This window comes from Meles meles, chromosome 15 (genome assembly GCF_922984935.1).
Source record: "Meles meles chromosome 15, mMelMel3.1 paternal haplotype, whole genome shotgun sequence".
Lineage (NCBI taxonomy): Eukaryota > Metazoa > Chordata > Mammalia > Carnivora > Mustelidae > Meles > Meles meles.
The window spans coordinates 76,583,858-76,599,675 of record NC_060080.1 but is presented as its reverse complement, the minus strand read 5'-3'; positions in this window follow the sequence as shown (position 1 = coordinate 76,599,675).

Sequence of the window (15,818 nt, the reverse complement as noted above, 5' to 3'; positions counted from 1 at the left end):
GAGTTGTCAAAATAGCATAGATAGAAATAGCTCTTATTCCATTTTCTGTAATAAACTTTTAGCGAGTGCTTCTGGAGGTCAAATATTATGCTAGTTATGAGAATACAAAGTTATGTCACATCTCTTGGGTTTCCTCCCAAGTTACAGGTTCCCTTGAGTGAGAAAAATGGTGCTCCAAGTGGACGGAAAGCCCATGATTTTAAAGAGCCAGCTTAAGTACTCGCTCAAATGTCCATATTTGGAGCGTCAGAGAATCCAGAGAATCGAGAGGCCAGTAAATATTCCTACAGATCTCTTGTAAGAAATCTCCAGGCCATTTTCCATTTCAAAGTCTTGCTCCAGGTTTCAGGCACCTAATCTGCAAAAGCATACCAGCCTGAGAGTCAGGTCCCTCAAGTTCTATTTCTGGTTCTGCTACTGGATTGCTGTGGGACCTTGCACAACACAGCGAAGGTGGGTGCGCTTCCTACAAAGCAAGAGACAAGAGTCCGAGGAGTCCTCTGAGCAAGGCTACCTCATACCCCAGTGAAGCTGGATCCCAGGAACCAAGAGTACCCGCTGGACTCCTCACGCAGAGTCTAAGGATGATCTTCCCGCTGCCAAAGCCACTGATGTTCATGTGAAGCTGGAGCTTCATTTTAGTTTGGTCAAAGGGACTCGGACTCCCTCCTTTGTGTGAATCTAGAAGTCAAAGGAAAAATAGTTTGCATTTTAAAGCCTTGACTTTTTCTTACTGAGATGTTCTTGTGGTTCACGTTGCACTAGAGGAAAATGGGCTGGTGGTCCAGAGCAAGGAGTGAAGCATTGGGAGCTCTGGGCCTCTTCCTGGAGGGGGCAGGCGGATGCTGTCCAGCAGCTTGGGGACTCTGGAAAGACCCCGCACCTCGCCTCCTGAAAAACTACATTTCCCGAGAGGCCTTGCCGCCCACAGCGGGGGGAGGAGCAAGAAGGAGCTCAGAGCCAACTCGCGAACTAGCGCCCTCCGTTGGCAGGTTCGTGTGGGCTGCGCTCGCGCGGCGTCCGAAGGGCTGACTCCCATCTCCCGCAGTGCGGCGGCGACGATTCCGCGCGGACACAGCTTTTTTGCGCCAACTTTCGCAGTACCCGCCCGCCTCTCCTCCCTGGAGCCACCGCTGAGGCGGCTGAGGCGGCTGCGGCGGCTGCGGCGGCTGAGGCGGCTGCGGCGGCTGCGGCGGCTGCGGCGGCTGCGGCGCAGGCAAAGGCCGCGGTCGACCGCCGGCGGTTGGCGAGGGGTCCGCGCGACAGGGGACCCGGATCCTATGTGGTTATTGGCAGGGCGCAGGCGCCCCTGCCCCGGCAGCTGGCGGTTTCCCGTAGCGGCGGAATGTTCTTTGGAAGGAGCCACGGAGTTGCGAAGAAGTCCACTCAGAAGGTGCTGGACCCCGAGAAGGACGGGCTGACGCGCTTGAAGCACCTGCGGGCGCTGCTGGGTGAGGCCCGCTCTGGGACCCCGGGTTCGGGGGTTTCTGCCCTGACGTGGGCCGGGGGAGGGTGGGGGCTGGGATGCCCATCGCATGGGGTGGGGGGGGGGGGGTGCTGTGAGATCTTCCTTTCCGGGGCCCAGCACTGTTCCCGACAGCGGGCAGTCTGGACCTCGGACTCTGCCCTGCCGCCCAGAGCGTAAACTCACCCCGGATTTGAGCCCGGTCTCCTCAAGGCCGGCGGAGCCGCCACTTTCCCCTCCCTGGCAAATCCTGCACTCCAGGTGCTACACAGAGACACGCGCGCGCACACGCACACACACACGCACACACACGCACACACACTCACACACAACATAAACTGACACCTCCCCCTCTCGCTTTTTAATTTTTATTTCTGACTGTGACACCCGAAGTAGCGTTCCCAGCCCAGACTTAACTGAACTGTCCTCTCAGTTCAGTGGGCTCCCTCCCCTTAAATTTTATTTTTACTTTAGAGTCGGAGTCTTCAGAGAGACGGAGCCTCCCAGCGCTCCCAGTGTAAATTTAATTGAGCTGTCATCTATCTTCCCGCGCTCCTCATTTTTATTTTAATTTTGGGTCTCGCCGCTTGGGCTTCCTTGTGTGGTTGGTGTGAAGGGGGCTCCTCCTGTTTGTGGAGGGAGGGGTGGCTTTCCTGGGTTCAGGGAGGCTGCTGCTGCTTTCTTGCCAGGATGACAGTGATAGTTCTTTGCCGCCTTTGGTTTTTAGGGACTGCTGGCTGGAGGTTCTGTGGAGCCCAGGGGGCCTGCGGGGACCTGGGATGAAGCTCATCCTGGTGGCTGTGAAGTGTCCCCAAGGCTTCCTGTCCCCTGCTGCATGTGATCTCTGGCTGCTTTGCTAGGCTGTGTTCTGTTTTCCATTTTCTTCCCTACTTAGTCTTAACTTTGGTTTAGGACCAAACACCTGTGCTACCTGTGCTGTCCCTAGTGTTTCTGGAGGCTGAGTAAAGGACACCCTGTTTCCTCTGGATGTCTTTTTTATTCGTAAAATGAGGTAGAAAACACACTTGAGGAAATAGGACATAAAATAATTCATTTTATATGTGAGAATTTTAAATAAAGATCTTGTTAATGAGATTAAAAGTTGCTAATTATTTCTATTTATACCCTGTGAAGTACCTCTGAGGAAACACACACACACACACACATACACACACACACCCCTGGTTCCCAAGTGAGGTTATTTACAATCTCGGATTCCTTGAGGTTTACACTATCTCGTTCAGTTTGGAATGAATGTAAATTAATTACTTACTGTTAGGAGAGATTAGTTTTCAAGAGTTGTGAAAGTGAAGTGTGGTGTCCTTGGTAAACTGACCTGTCTCCTCCCTGTAGTAAAATCTCATGCTCACACAGGTTGCCTTGTGCAGAGTTCTTCTAGTGACGATAAATGGTACTGCAGGGACACTTGATAAAGGAACAGATTTGATACTCTGGGGACTGTTTCTGTGGTAGGGAATTTGAACTTTTGTTCTGTCCAAGTCTGCAGGAATATGTTGGCCCCATTTTGTAAAGCCGGAATCAATTAAACCTAGATGAGTTTGGTTTCTTAGAGATGCATAGTACATTGTTACCATTCTGAGAAAGTAGTTCATTTTCAATTCTGTGTAATTGTGGTTTCACTTTAAGGTGCAGTATTTTATTTTGAGGAACTTTCTTTTTTCATTTCATTGAGTTCATGATGCTACTTAAAAAAAACAAACAAAAAAAAGGCCTCTTGACCTGAAAGACAAGAATTAGCCAAGAGCAAGAAAACTATTTGAAGGAAATGAATGGACATTATTGTTGTATTTGTATTTGCATATTTCTTGTAATACTCTTGATTTTCACATATTTTGTCTTCAAGCAGTAATAAAGATGTTCTTTTTTACAAAGATGATACCACTGACCTGGATTTCCAGTCGTTGGCAACATCACTTTGGCTGGTTGCTTAGCCTGTCTTTGAACCTCAGTTTCTTTACTCTGTCAGATGGATATGGTCGTGTCTACTTTGTAAAATTTGTTGTGAGTATAAGGTATAAATGACTTCAGCTTGCAGCAGGCATGTAATAGTTTCCTCTCCTATTACTGGCCCTCCATCATGAACAGACTAGGAAAAGTACTTTGATAGGTACTTTCCCACACCACCCTTGGTATTTGGATAGTTGCTGTAAAGTTGTTCTCTCTTTCTAAAAAATTAGTCTGTGTTAAAGACAACACAACTGCGAGACACCCAACGAACTGTGGAAAGTAGAGTAGTTCTCATTCCGGTTAGAACTTGTTTAGCTACTTTAATCTGACTGTGTATTGGCCAGATATCATTAACCTTATTTTACAAGGGTGGAGACTGAGGACCAGATAGACCTTACAAGGGGCCAAGCCATGGATCTATATGCACATGGCCTATATGCGTTGTGTTAGTTACAGGTAGACCAAAGAGCCATTAGGTCCCCTGACTTCCAGTTCTCCCTGCATTGTTGAAATCATCAATGGGAGAGTAAATGAGTCAACAAACAAAACAGAAACCAAAAAAATTCTGTGTGTTGCTGTCTTATTCCAGCAAAGATGTCATGTTTAATTAAAGGTTGAGTCCCTACTACAAATCCCCATCTATAAATGGTATTGATGTAGCAAGAAGAATGATGTACTATGAAGCATATAGTATGGTATGTAATTAGATAGTGGCTTCTATGTTGGACTCCATTTTAGGATTCCAAAGGGTCAGAAAAGATCATGAAGGGTAGCACAAACAGAAGGGCCTTTTGAGGAAGGTTTTCCTCATGCTGATCCCTGAAGGGTGGCTAGACTACTGAGCCACATGTGTAACTTCAAATTTTTTAGTAGCCACATTTAAGAAAGTAAGAAGAAAGAGGTGACATTAATTTTAATAATGCATTTTATTGAATCCCACAGCTCTAGTCTGTATTATATCAACAGGTAACCAATATAAAATATTACTATTTTTTGCGTTCTGTTTTTCATATCAAGTCTTTGAAATCCAGTGTGTGTTGGACACTTCTAGCACGTCTCATTTTACACTAGCTGCATTTTAAGGGCTCAGTAGCTTTATGTGGCTAGTGGCTGCATACGGGACAGAGCAAGGTTAGCATTTGGGAAGTGCAGCAGGAAGGCAGTTCCAAGCAAGGGGAGATGGAAGCTGGTCGTGGAAATACACATGGCAATGGTATAGAAAGGTGAGGTACACCAGCCTGCTCCTTCCTCCTGTCCAGTAGGGGAGTCCCAGGGTAACATTGGTCATGAGAAAGAGTGGTAGAGTTCTTGCCCTGAGGGTGTTCACAGTGTCAGATGTGTGACTGGAGTGCTATGTAGGCCAGGGGTAGGGACAGGACAGTGAGTTGGACTGGGGGATCTTGCTAGGGGGAGAGGAGTGGCAGCCTGACTGGCAGAAGCTGAGGCAGTTTGGGGGCCAGATCACAAAAGGTCCTGTTTGTCTGAGTTGGAAGCTCCTATCTTACTTTGCAGGTGAGAGGGCCCTCTTGAAGAACTCTTAGCAGGTCAAATGATAAGATTTGCAAGCTGCCTGGCTGTCAGCAGGGCCAGGAAAATGGATTGGGGGTAGGTGGTGATGGGTTGGGTGACACTGCTGGCAGAGAAAGAAGAGACAAATGACAAGGGTCTGAAATAAGATACTCCGGGAACGGAGAGGAGGGTGGGATTTCAAAGGGCCAAGGCAGTGGGAACTAGTGATTGTCTCAGTGAAGTAATGAAACAAGTTTATTGAAGCTAGGCGAGGAGTGATCAGTCTGAAGCAGAAGAGATCTGGGAGAAGGGGCCTCAGTCAAGGCAAATTGAGTGACATCAGGGCTTGGTCCCAATATTTGGAACCAGAGTGGAGAGGAGTCTCTCACAAATGCTCTCTACATATTGATGGAGTAAAGTGGACCATTTTAGTCTATTTCCTTTTAAGCATTTGTTACTTTAGGTAGGGACAAATTCACTTACAATTTTTTGAAGAGATTTTATTTATTGGGGCGCCTGGGTGACTCAGTGGATTGGGCCGCCGCTGCCTTCGGCTCAGATCATGATCTCAGGTCCTGGGATCGAGCCCTGTATTGGGCTCTCTGCTCAGCGGGGAGCTTGCATCCCTTCCTCTCTCTGTCTGCCTCTCTGCCTACTTGTGATCTCTCTGGATCACAAGTAGGCAGAGAGGCAGACAGAGAGATCACAAGTAGGCAGAGAGGCAGGCAGAGAGAGAGGGGGAGGCAGGCTCCCCGCCCAGCAGAGAGCCCAATGCAGGGCTGGATCTCAGGACCCTGGGATCATGACCTGAACTGAAGGAAGAGGCTTTAACCCGCTGAGCCATCCAGGAGCCCCTCACTTACAATTTTAAATGTTGCCATTTAAAGTTATTTTATGAGTCGCATTTTCCTCTCATTTTTATTAACTACAAACATTTGTTGAAACTGTGTGCTGTAAGTTAGCTTACCATTTCCTGGATGGCTGAATTGTTTCCTTCCTTTCTCTCTTTCTTTCTTTTTTTCTCTGATCTTGGTAATACTGCTCTAAGCATCTTGGGAAACAGCTTTTTCTCTAATTTGTGTCATTTCCTTAGGACAGATTCCACTGAAGTCAAACTGCTGGATTTGAACATGTTTATGACTCAGTTGACTGCTCTCATTTCCTAAATGTTGCTCCCAGTGAGCCTGCTAGCAGCAAGGATTGAGACTACCATGTGCACTGTAGTCCGACTAGCAATAGACACATTGGTGTAATTTGATCATTTGAGGTAGGCATCTTGGAGAATGGGAGTGCCAGGAGGAGGGCCAGAGGAGTTAGGAGGAGATCCTGGCTAATGATAAGGAAAGACAAATTTAGTGTTAGGGGCACTGATTTTGCGAAAAGGGCAAGATCCAAGTGGAGATGTCTAGGAGGTTGTTGGACGGGGGGTCTGGACCATAATAGTAGGGTAGAAAGCTATGGTATGGTTGTTTATTTTCATCCTGGTTCGATCACATCTTCTCGCAACCTCTGATGCAGACAGTGTTCCTACCCTCCACTGAGAGGGTGCAGAAACTGAGGCTCATGAGCTTAACTGCTTGTCTGTCAGCACCCAGTCGGTTAGCGGCAGAGCTGGGATTCCTGATTCTAAAGGCCATGCTGTACCTCTGCTGGTTATCTGACCCAAAAGCATATTTATATATCAGAAAATATATTTACCCACCACACTGGATATTAATGTAGAAACAAAAGCCCTAGGGTTTTTGCATGTCTCCCAAAAATATCGCTTGGACTTGTGCTGTTCTCTTCCTAGCCTATTTTACTAGATTCTTCTAGGGAGACTTGATGCTATACTTGATTTCAGGATGGCAGAAGATAAAAAGACTCCCTTTGTGTTTTCCTGTTCATTGGCCTCTCTGGGCCTTGGGCAGGCTGAGCAGGTGGTAAAATATTCTCATGGCTGTTAGTGCCAAAGGACACTCTACAACTAGAGCAAAGTCTGAGGTGTAATTTCAGGCTCTTCAGGACATCTTTGTTTTGTCTCTCTCATTTAGCCTTGTTTGAAGCAAAGTCACCTTGTCATAATGCTCACTTTCGTAATTTTTCATCAGTTACTAACATTTTATATTTGTAACCTCAGGAACGTGAGGTGAACTTTGGACACAGATGTATGTATCAGAAATACACTACTCCCTGCCTCTCGGGCTCAGGGATGTCTGGACTTCTGATGAGGGAAGTGTGAACTGAGGATAAAAGTCCAATGGAGCTCAGATGTGTAGTTTGGGACAACTGAAAAAGGCTGACTTCCTCCTTTTATTCTGAGAAAAGAGTTAATTGATAGGTCCAGAATATTTTGATGTAAGCCTTTTTTTTTTTTTTTTTTAAAGATTTTATTTATTTATTTGACAGAGAGAGATCACAAGTAGGCAGAGAGGCAGGCAGAGAGAGAGAGAGGGAAGCAGGCTCACTGCTGAGCAGAGAGCCCGATGTGGGACTCGATCCCAGAACCCTGAGATCACGACCTGAGCCGAAGGCAGCGGCTGATGTAAGCCTTTTTTTTAACTTGTATTTTGATTTTGTGTGTGTGTGTGTGTGTGTGTGTGTTTAAAGATTGTATTTGTTCATTTGGCAGACAGAGATCACTAGTAGGCAGAGAGGCAGGCAGAGAGAGAGGAAGAGAAGCAGGCTCCCTGCTGAGCAGAGAGCCAGATGTGGGTTCAATCCCAAAACTCTGAGTTCATGACCGGAGCTGAAGGCAGAGGCTTTAACCCACTGAGCCACCCAGGCTCCCCTGATTTTGTTTGTGTTTTACTTGTAATTGGGCATGGATCCTTTTACTGGCTGTTTAGAATACTGACCTTTCTACAGATAAAACTGTAGAGAATTGTTTATTTTTAAAAAATTATCTTTCAAAATGGCAAATTGATTCCATTTAAATTTTAAAATTTTTTAAAGAAGGAATGTGTTATTGTACTGTAAAATTAATACTATATAAAAGTAGTAGACAACTATGCTGTCTTCAGATTTAAAAGAAATTTCAGTTCCATACACATTTTCTCAACAATGTATGAGTGAGTGTGTGTGTGTGTGTGAGTCTATGTCTGTCTGTCTGTCTTCTCGGGGGTGCTGTGTATTCAGATATTAATAGGGCAGAATCCCAGAACCTATGCCTCTTGGAGAGGTTGCCAGTGCTTCCTGAGGGAGATGCGGTCTGAGGTGGATTTGGAGTGATGAATATGGGGTTTCCCCAGGGTACAGATTGGGGATGAGGGGTTTGCAGAGAGAGGACCTTGTGTGAAGGTAATGGTGTGGCCACCATGGAGTTAAGTGTCCAGTGGCTTTTATCCTGTGGTGTGGTAGTTGTTGGGAACCAGGAAGACCTAAGTAGAGGTCAGGGGCCAGATCCGGTTTTGCCCCCTTGATGATTGGCCCAAGAGTCTCAGACTTTCTGAGATTTGAAACATGAGTGCCAGGGGAGTGTGAGCTCCCACGTTCTGGATTGCAAACCCTGAGGGTGTAGCATGGGCTGCCAGCGTTCATCTTTCCCCAGCGTGGAGGGAACCTACCTCAGATGGAATCCATAATGAGAGGGAAGCGGGGCAGAGAGATGGAAGGTGAGAGGAGTGCAGCAGACCCTTTGTGAGCCGAGAGGTCCGGCTGTGTCTGTGCCATCTCCAACTTTGGGTTTCTTGGTTGCAGGTGCCAGTAACACTCTGTTTTTGCTTCAGCTAGCTTGAGTCATAGTTCTGGGTCTTGAAATGGAAAGAATACAGATTGATATGCCAGAAAGAGAGGGAGGAAATCCCAGGTCAAGGATGGGCAGTTGGGTGGGTATATGTGGATATGCTTTTTCTATTTTTTAAGAGCTGAGCCAATTGAGCTTGTGTGTATATGTAGAAGAAGGAACTAATGAAAGAGCAAAATTGAAGAAGCAGTGCAGAGAAGGGGAATACAAATGGAGAAAGGTGGGGCCTTCTGTGGGGTGAAGGGTGTGGGGCAAGAGATCAGGCTTGACAAGAGGGACATCACTTTGTCTAAGGCCACTTGGAGGAACTAAGAATGGGGTCCTAGATGTGGAGGGAACTCTCTTGTCATGGCTTGTGTTTTCTCTGTGAAGGTAAGAGGTAGACCTGGCAACTGAGCCACTTTTCTTGCCCGTGTAGTAATAGGAACTGAGGGTGTCCTGTTCCCTCTCCCATGCCTTAAAACAAAGGAAATACTGTAATCAGTAAGACCTGTTACTGATTAGTGTTGTTCTTTGGGGGAACACTCTCATAAATGCATTTAACTTATGCATTCAGTAATTGGCCTGAAGCCAGGAAATGTATATATATATGTAAAACAAGGACAGTTAGGGAGTGTACATATTGTTTGGCCTTCCACTCAGTGACTATTTGTCCCGGAGTGCAGTGGGTGGGCCCAGGGAAGTGCTGTGTTCTCAGTGGTCTTCTTTCCTTCATGCCTCTCCTCTGTGGGACCATCTGTCCTGCTGGGTGTGGCTCTAGTTGTTAAGGGTATTTTTGATCTTCTCCATTTTTGCCTTGAATGCCACTTCACCTCACCTAAGATGTCTTGGGATTATACATATTTGTGCGGCACCTTGCCCTTTGGCAGTGTTTTCTTATATTCTCATTGGATCAATATGCTGCCTGAAGCTCGCAGTTCAGAAAGGACTGACTTTTAGATTCTTAGTCAGACTTTGTTTCTGACTTAGATCTGAATGTCCATTTCAAGTTTTTAACTGTGATTTTTATGAAAGAGAGATTTCATAACCATTTTTATGTCTTTTGTATTGTTTTAGAAACTGAACCCACATCTGAAAGGTATTTTAAAAGTAGTTGTAATTTGTGACAGTAAATATTTCATTTCACTATTGCTACTGTGCTTTAGCCTAAAAAAGATAAGGAGCCCTATGATACCGTCTTGCGTTTGATTTTAAGTGATGGCACATATTCACTGAACGTCAACCAGGGTTTCAAGGACAAATAGGTACTAGTGACACTGCCTGTGCCCCACCGTGGGACCATGAGCATGTGTCACTCGGGCTTCTGCTGTGGGGATCATGACTGACTGATGGCTCCAGCTTCTGCCCTCTGGATTCACCACCGCTTCTTAGCCAAAGCTGAGCTTCTCTTGGGCTATTTGCAGTTACTGAGCAAGTGAGGATACTACTGTGGTCCACTCATGCAAGATCCAGATGCCTCTGAAGGGCGACTCTGGCTTGAGGACTCCCAATGTGTTGGTCAAGACCCTCTTAGGACTGAGTTGGGAGTCTGAGATCCTTCCTTCCCGCCCTCCTGTCTCCTTCCCTGTCTCCTTCACAGGGGGTCAGACCTGCATTGTGGTTCAGCCTCCCCATGCCTTCTCAGGTCTCTCCCTTTTCCCCTTCACAGCCAGTTCCCCCAATAAATCTCCTACACATGTAATGATGTCTTGGGGCCCCCTCTCAGGGAGCCCAAACTGACACGCCATCCCTTTCCCCAGAGGTGTTGTCCATCCTACCATCGAAAACCCTTTCAGGAGACAGCATGAGGACACTACATTTTCCACATAAACTTTCTTTATCCCTCTGCCCTGCGATGATATTTCCTCAGAATTCCCATGGCATTTTGAACTTTGTGTTTGGCATTTACGGCCTTTGGCTTTGTATCTGCTGGATCTCTCCTCCTGGATGATAAATACACTGAGAACTTGAAGAGCTGCTTCTTCACCTTGATTCGTTTGGTAACAGACTTCTTTATTTGTAATCGTAATAATTAGCATTTAATCAGCACTTTCCGTGTGCCCAGCACTGCCAGAAATACTTTTACGTGAATTAACTCAGGCAGTCCTCCAAATGGGGTAGGTAATATTCTCCTCATTTTACGGATGAGATCCAGAGAGGTTAAGAGTCTTGTCCAGGGTGACATAGCTGGTAAGTGACAGAGGCAGGGTTTGAATCGAGGCGGCTGGCTCCATGGTCCTGTTGTTCGTTTAGCAACTATTTTTTATTCCGACAGAATATGTTCCAGGTGCTATACCCAGTGTTGGCGTTGCCAGAGCTTGCAATCCAAGTCTAGAATTAACAACTATTTAAAAATTAAACCCCAAAACGTGATTTCCAAATAGGCAGGTGTACGTCTCTGGGAGACTAACAGCTACCTGATATTTTGAAAAATTTCTAAAAGCCTTCCTGCCCCAATGATTGTTTTCACAAGCCAATGTTTCCCATCATTAAAGTAGTGTTTTGAGACCAAGAATTAAGGTCTCCTGAAAGAGTCCCTTGACCTTCTCCCTTGTGTACATGCACTCATTATCACACCCACCCCTCTGACCCCAAAGAGAAGAGCTGTAAGAGAGGATGAAGTGTGGACGAAAAGGAGAAGAGATTAGGCAAAGAGGTGGGAGGAGAGGGACAGCCTGACCAGAGGGCTGTTGGGAAGGATAGGCTTGGGTGAGGCTTCTTTCATGGAAACCAAATTGCAGAGACACTATTGTAAAATTTTAAATATACAGCAACCGAAACGGAGTCACTGTCCCTCCAAAAGGTCTGGTTCTAACTGGGGAAAACTCTTTTAATGAGATCTTTGATAGTATTTTTAAGACAGCATGGAAGAGAGGAGAACAGGTGACATATGTTGCTTCTTTACAACTTCTGAAAGGGATTAACGTGTTTTATTTCTATGCGGTCATATTTCTCAGACAAACAGTGTAAACCTCTATTTTCCATGAATTTTATGTCTGATAAGAGAAGGATGTGTTTGGTTTATTTAGGCTTGCTGTAGTAGAGCTTATGATGAACTTTGGGGTAGAAGTAAAATAATATCTTGTGTGTGTGTGTGTTTGCGTGTGTGTCATATTGTACCTGTTTATTTTGGAGATAATGGTTCTGATCCTCTCTTTCTGCGCCTAAAATAAATATGTACACAAGCAGACACATCATTTTAACTGAAGTGAAAAGTAAATAATGAACTGGAAAAATATTTGAAATTTATAGAACAGGATATAGTTATATCCTCAGTACATAGAGAGCGCCTCTATATTAACAGGAAAAATTAGAACAAATGTTTAAATTATACATATATATGTCACAAGTGAAGAAATGACAAGAACCAGTGTTTTAAATGTCACTTCAGTTCTCTAGGATATATAAACTTACAAATTAGAATGTATTTACCTATTATTTTAGCAAAGTTGCTGGTGTGTGTGTTAAGACTTATTTTTTTAAAGATTTATTTATTTGACAGACAGAGATCACAAATAGGCAGAGAGGCAGGCAGAGAGAGAGAGAGGAAGGGAAGCAGGCTTCCTGCTGAGCAGAGAACCTGATGTGGGGCTAGATCCCAGGACCCTGGGATCATGACCTGAGCTGAAGGCAGATGTTTTAACCCACTGAGCCACCCAGGCACCCCTTAAGACTTTTTATTTATTTGACAGAGAGAGAGAGAGAGAGAAAGAGAGATCACAAGTAGGCAGAGAGGCAAGCTGAGAGGTGGGGGGAGTAGTCTCCCTGCTGAGCAGAAAGCCAGATGCACAGCTTGATCCCGGTCCCTGGGGTCATGTCCTAAGCAGAGGCTTAACCCACTGAACCACCAAGGTGCCTGGTGTATGTTTTTTCCTTCATGATTCATCCTGGTTATCTGTGTTTTCTTTCCAATATACCTTTGATAGAATTCTAATTTCGTATGATCTCTCTGGAAAGTAATTTGTTAGTATGTGCTAATATGCTAAAAATGTACATATCATTTGGCTTAATTTCCTTTTCTAGGAAATGATGATAGGTATACTTAAAGGCGATTAAAAAATGCATTGCAGCATTGTTTTCACATTTAAAATTTTGTTTGTTGAGGTAAATTTCACATAATATAAAATTAATCATTTTAAAGTGAATGATTCACTGGCTTTAGAACATTTACAGTACTGTGCAATCATCACACCTCTATCTAGTTGCAGAACATTTTCATCACTCCAACAGAAAACCCTGTACCCATGAAGCAGTCTCTTGTTCTTTCCTCCCTCCAGCCCTGGAAACTACTTGTGTGTGTGTTTAACCAGTTGGGGGATTTTTTTTTTTTTCTTTTTAAAATCTTTTTTTCTTTTTAAAATCATTTAAAATCCACCCAAGTGATAGTACAGTTGACCCTTGAACAACGGGTTTCAACTGCATGGGTTCACTTTTATGTGATTTTTTTTTTTAATAATAACACTACAGGAATGTAAATGTATTTTATCTTCCTCATGATTTTCTTAATAACATTTTCTTTTCCCTAGCTTACTTTATTGTAAGAATACAGCATACCATGTGCATATTATGTGTATACAAAATATGTGTTAATTGTTTATGTTATTGGTGAGGCTTCTGGTCAATAGGCTGTTATGAGTTAAGATTTTGGGGAGTCAAAAGTTAAATGCAGGGAGTAGACACCCCTAGTCCCTGCATTGTTCAAGGGTTAGCTGCCTATTTGTATGAGTCAAGATTCTTGGTTGTAAGTGGCAGAAAGTCTAACTTCCAAAGGGGGGGGATTTAGTGATACACACGACTATTCCAGGGGTACATTTGGCTTGAAGTATGTATGACTGTTGACAGGGATGTAAGTGGAGTCCAGGACACCCACCCATTCTCACGTTCACTCTCTTTTTTGACCTCCCTGTTGGTGAAAATTATTCCTTTCCACTCTTGGCTCTGTGTTTGTTTCTTTTCTGTGCTTCTGCCTCATTGTCAGGCTGTCTCTGCCAGGTACAGGAGAGATGGTCCCTGAAAGCTAGTGACCCTTGAGAAGAGTGTGGCCCCTCTGGGCTCCAGGTCTTGAGACCACACTGATTGGCTTTCCATGGGTCATGGACCTGTTCCTGTAGGAGATGGTATACTCTGGTTAGCTGGCCTGCATATTATTTGCCCGGTTCCTAGAGACTGAATCTCATTCTGGCTCATATATTCCTGAGAAAGTAGTTCTGGAAAGGCATTCTGATACATTCCCACATAAAACGGTACTGTTCGTATCTTTGCTCATGCCCATGTATATCAAGAGAGCATTGACTTTTGTGTTGATAATCCTAGGTCATTGAAAAAACCTTACATGACATTTTATAAGTTTTACTTAAAACTGTGGGAGTTATAGTGGAGGATTTATCTAATTGGAGGGAAGTAAGGGTTTCCCTTTTAATAAATGGATTTCCCACTCTTTGAGTTCTATGTTAAACACTATACACTTTTTAGGAGTTGTTCTGCACGTAGATACTGAGGGCTTGCTGTGGGCCAAATGAAGCTCCAGTGTCATGAGATTTTCCAGTCTATTAGGGAAGATGGATAATAAACAAATAACAAATAAGTGTATAATTTCGGGTAGTGATTATAGGAAAATGAAGCTTGGTCGGGGAGTGTGTATGCTGGTCTAGATAGCAGGGTCAGGGAAGGCCTCCCTGAAGAGGGGTTTAGTGTCAAGAACTGGATTGAGCAGGGAACAGTTTGGGATTATTTATGGGAGTAGTGTTCCAAACAGAGGGGACTGTAAATGTAAAGCCACTGAGTCATCAATACGCTTGATAATCTAAGGGAAGTCTAAATAGAGTTGGAAGAGTTGGGGGTGGGCGAGGAAAGGGTAGGACCAGGTGGGGCTTGTAGGTCTCACTGAGGACTTGGGTTTATTTATTTATTTATTTATTTATTTATTTATTTGAAGGGTGAGATGGGGAGCCCCAGGGGGAGGATGAGCAGGGGAGTGACCTGAGTTGACCTTCAGGATCTTTCTTTGTAAAGAACGCCTTTCTTTTCTTTTGACTTGGTTTTTAAAAGTCTGATCCTTGGCCCCAATACTGAGCAGTGACTGGAGACAGAAAAGGAAGAGGTAAGGGAAAAAAGTGGTGCTGGAAAAGAGAAGTGAGTAGCCATGGAATCCATAGGAGGAGGAAGTTTTGCAGAAGGTGGGCACACATGGTCTGTGTCTGTCCTTACTGTGACAGTGAGCAGTGATGAGAAGACGGGCTGGCTGCAGCCCATGGGACAGGAAAGTTAGACTGCCATGGGCCTTGTAATGGGGCCCACACAGCAGCCCATGCTTGTAACAGTATGGAGGTGGGCTTGCTATGTTACCCCAAATATCTATAAGAGGCAAGAAGCAGATATATTAGATAGTACCCCTGGCATGCCTGGGTGGCTTAGTCAGTGAAGCATCTGACTCTTGATTTTGGCTTAGGTCATGATCTTAAGGTTGTGAGATTGAGCCCTGTGTCAGGCTCCATGCTGGGTATGGAACCTGCAAAAGCTTCTCTCTCACCCTCTCCCTCTGGTTCTGCTCCCGCTCCCCTCCTCTCCTTGGCACTCTCTCTCTCTCTCTCTCTCCCTCTCTCCCTCTTAAAAAAATACCCCTGATGTTGACAAAAAATGGAGATAGATCTTCCAGCTGCTATAAAAGAATGAGCACAGGAAAATATTGATTGGTCAGGGTAATATTAATTTATCTATATAAATGATTGCTACGAGAAGCCAATGGTTGGCTTCATTTCAGGAACCTGCTTAATTAGGGCCCCATTTGTAGTTTATATTGTGTTTCTTAATGGAAAGACCTGAGGGGGTCTTGATCTCTGGCTCAGTATAACCTGAAAAGACCTGATTTTTATAAACTGTTGTTGCTAGCTGATGGAATCCCGGATGGAGATTGTGTTCTGGAAGTTGCTTGTTGGTGCCAGGTTTACACAGAATGAAGAAACATGACTGAATGTGTGCTAAGGCCACCAGGTCTTGTATATGAACTTGTCAAGATTGGTAATGTCATCATCTTTTCCACTCAGGGGTGTCACGCATGTGCTTGTCCCTGGGCCAGCACAAGTTATTGAGTGGCTGGGCAGAGATCATTTCTTTCTGCCTGGCTCTGTTATTTTTCTGCACTTTTTGGTAAATGACAATTAGAGAAACACAGCT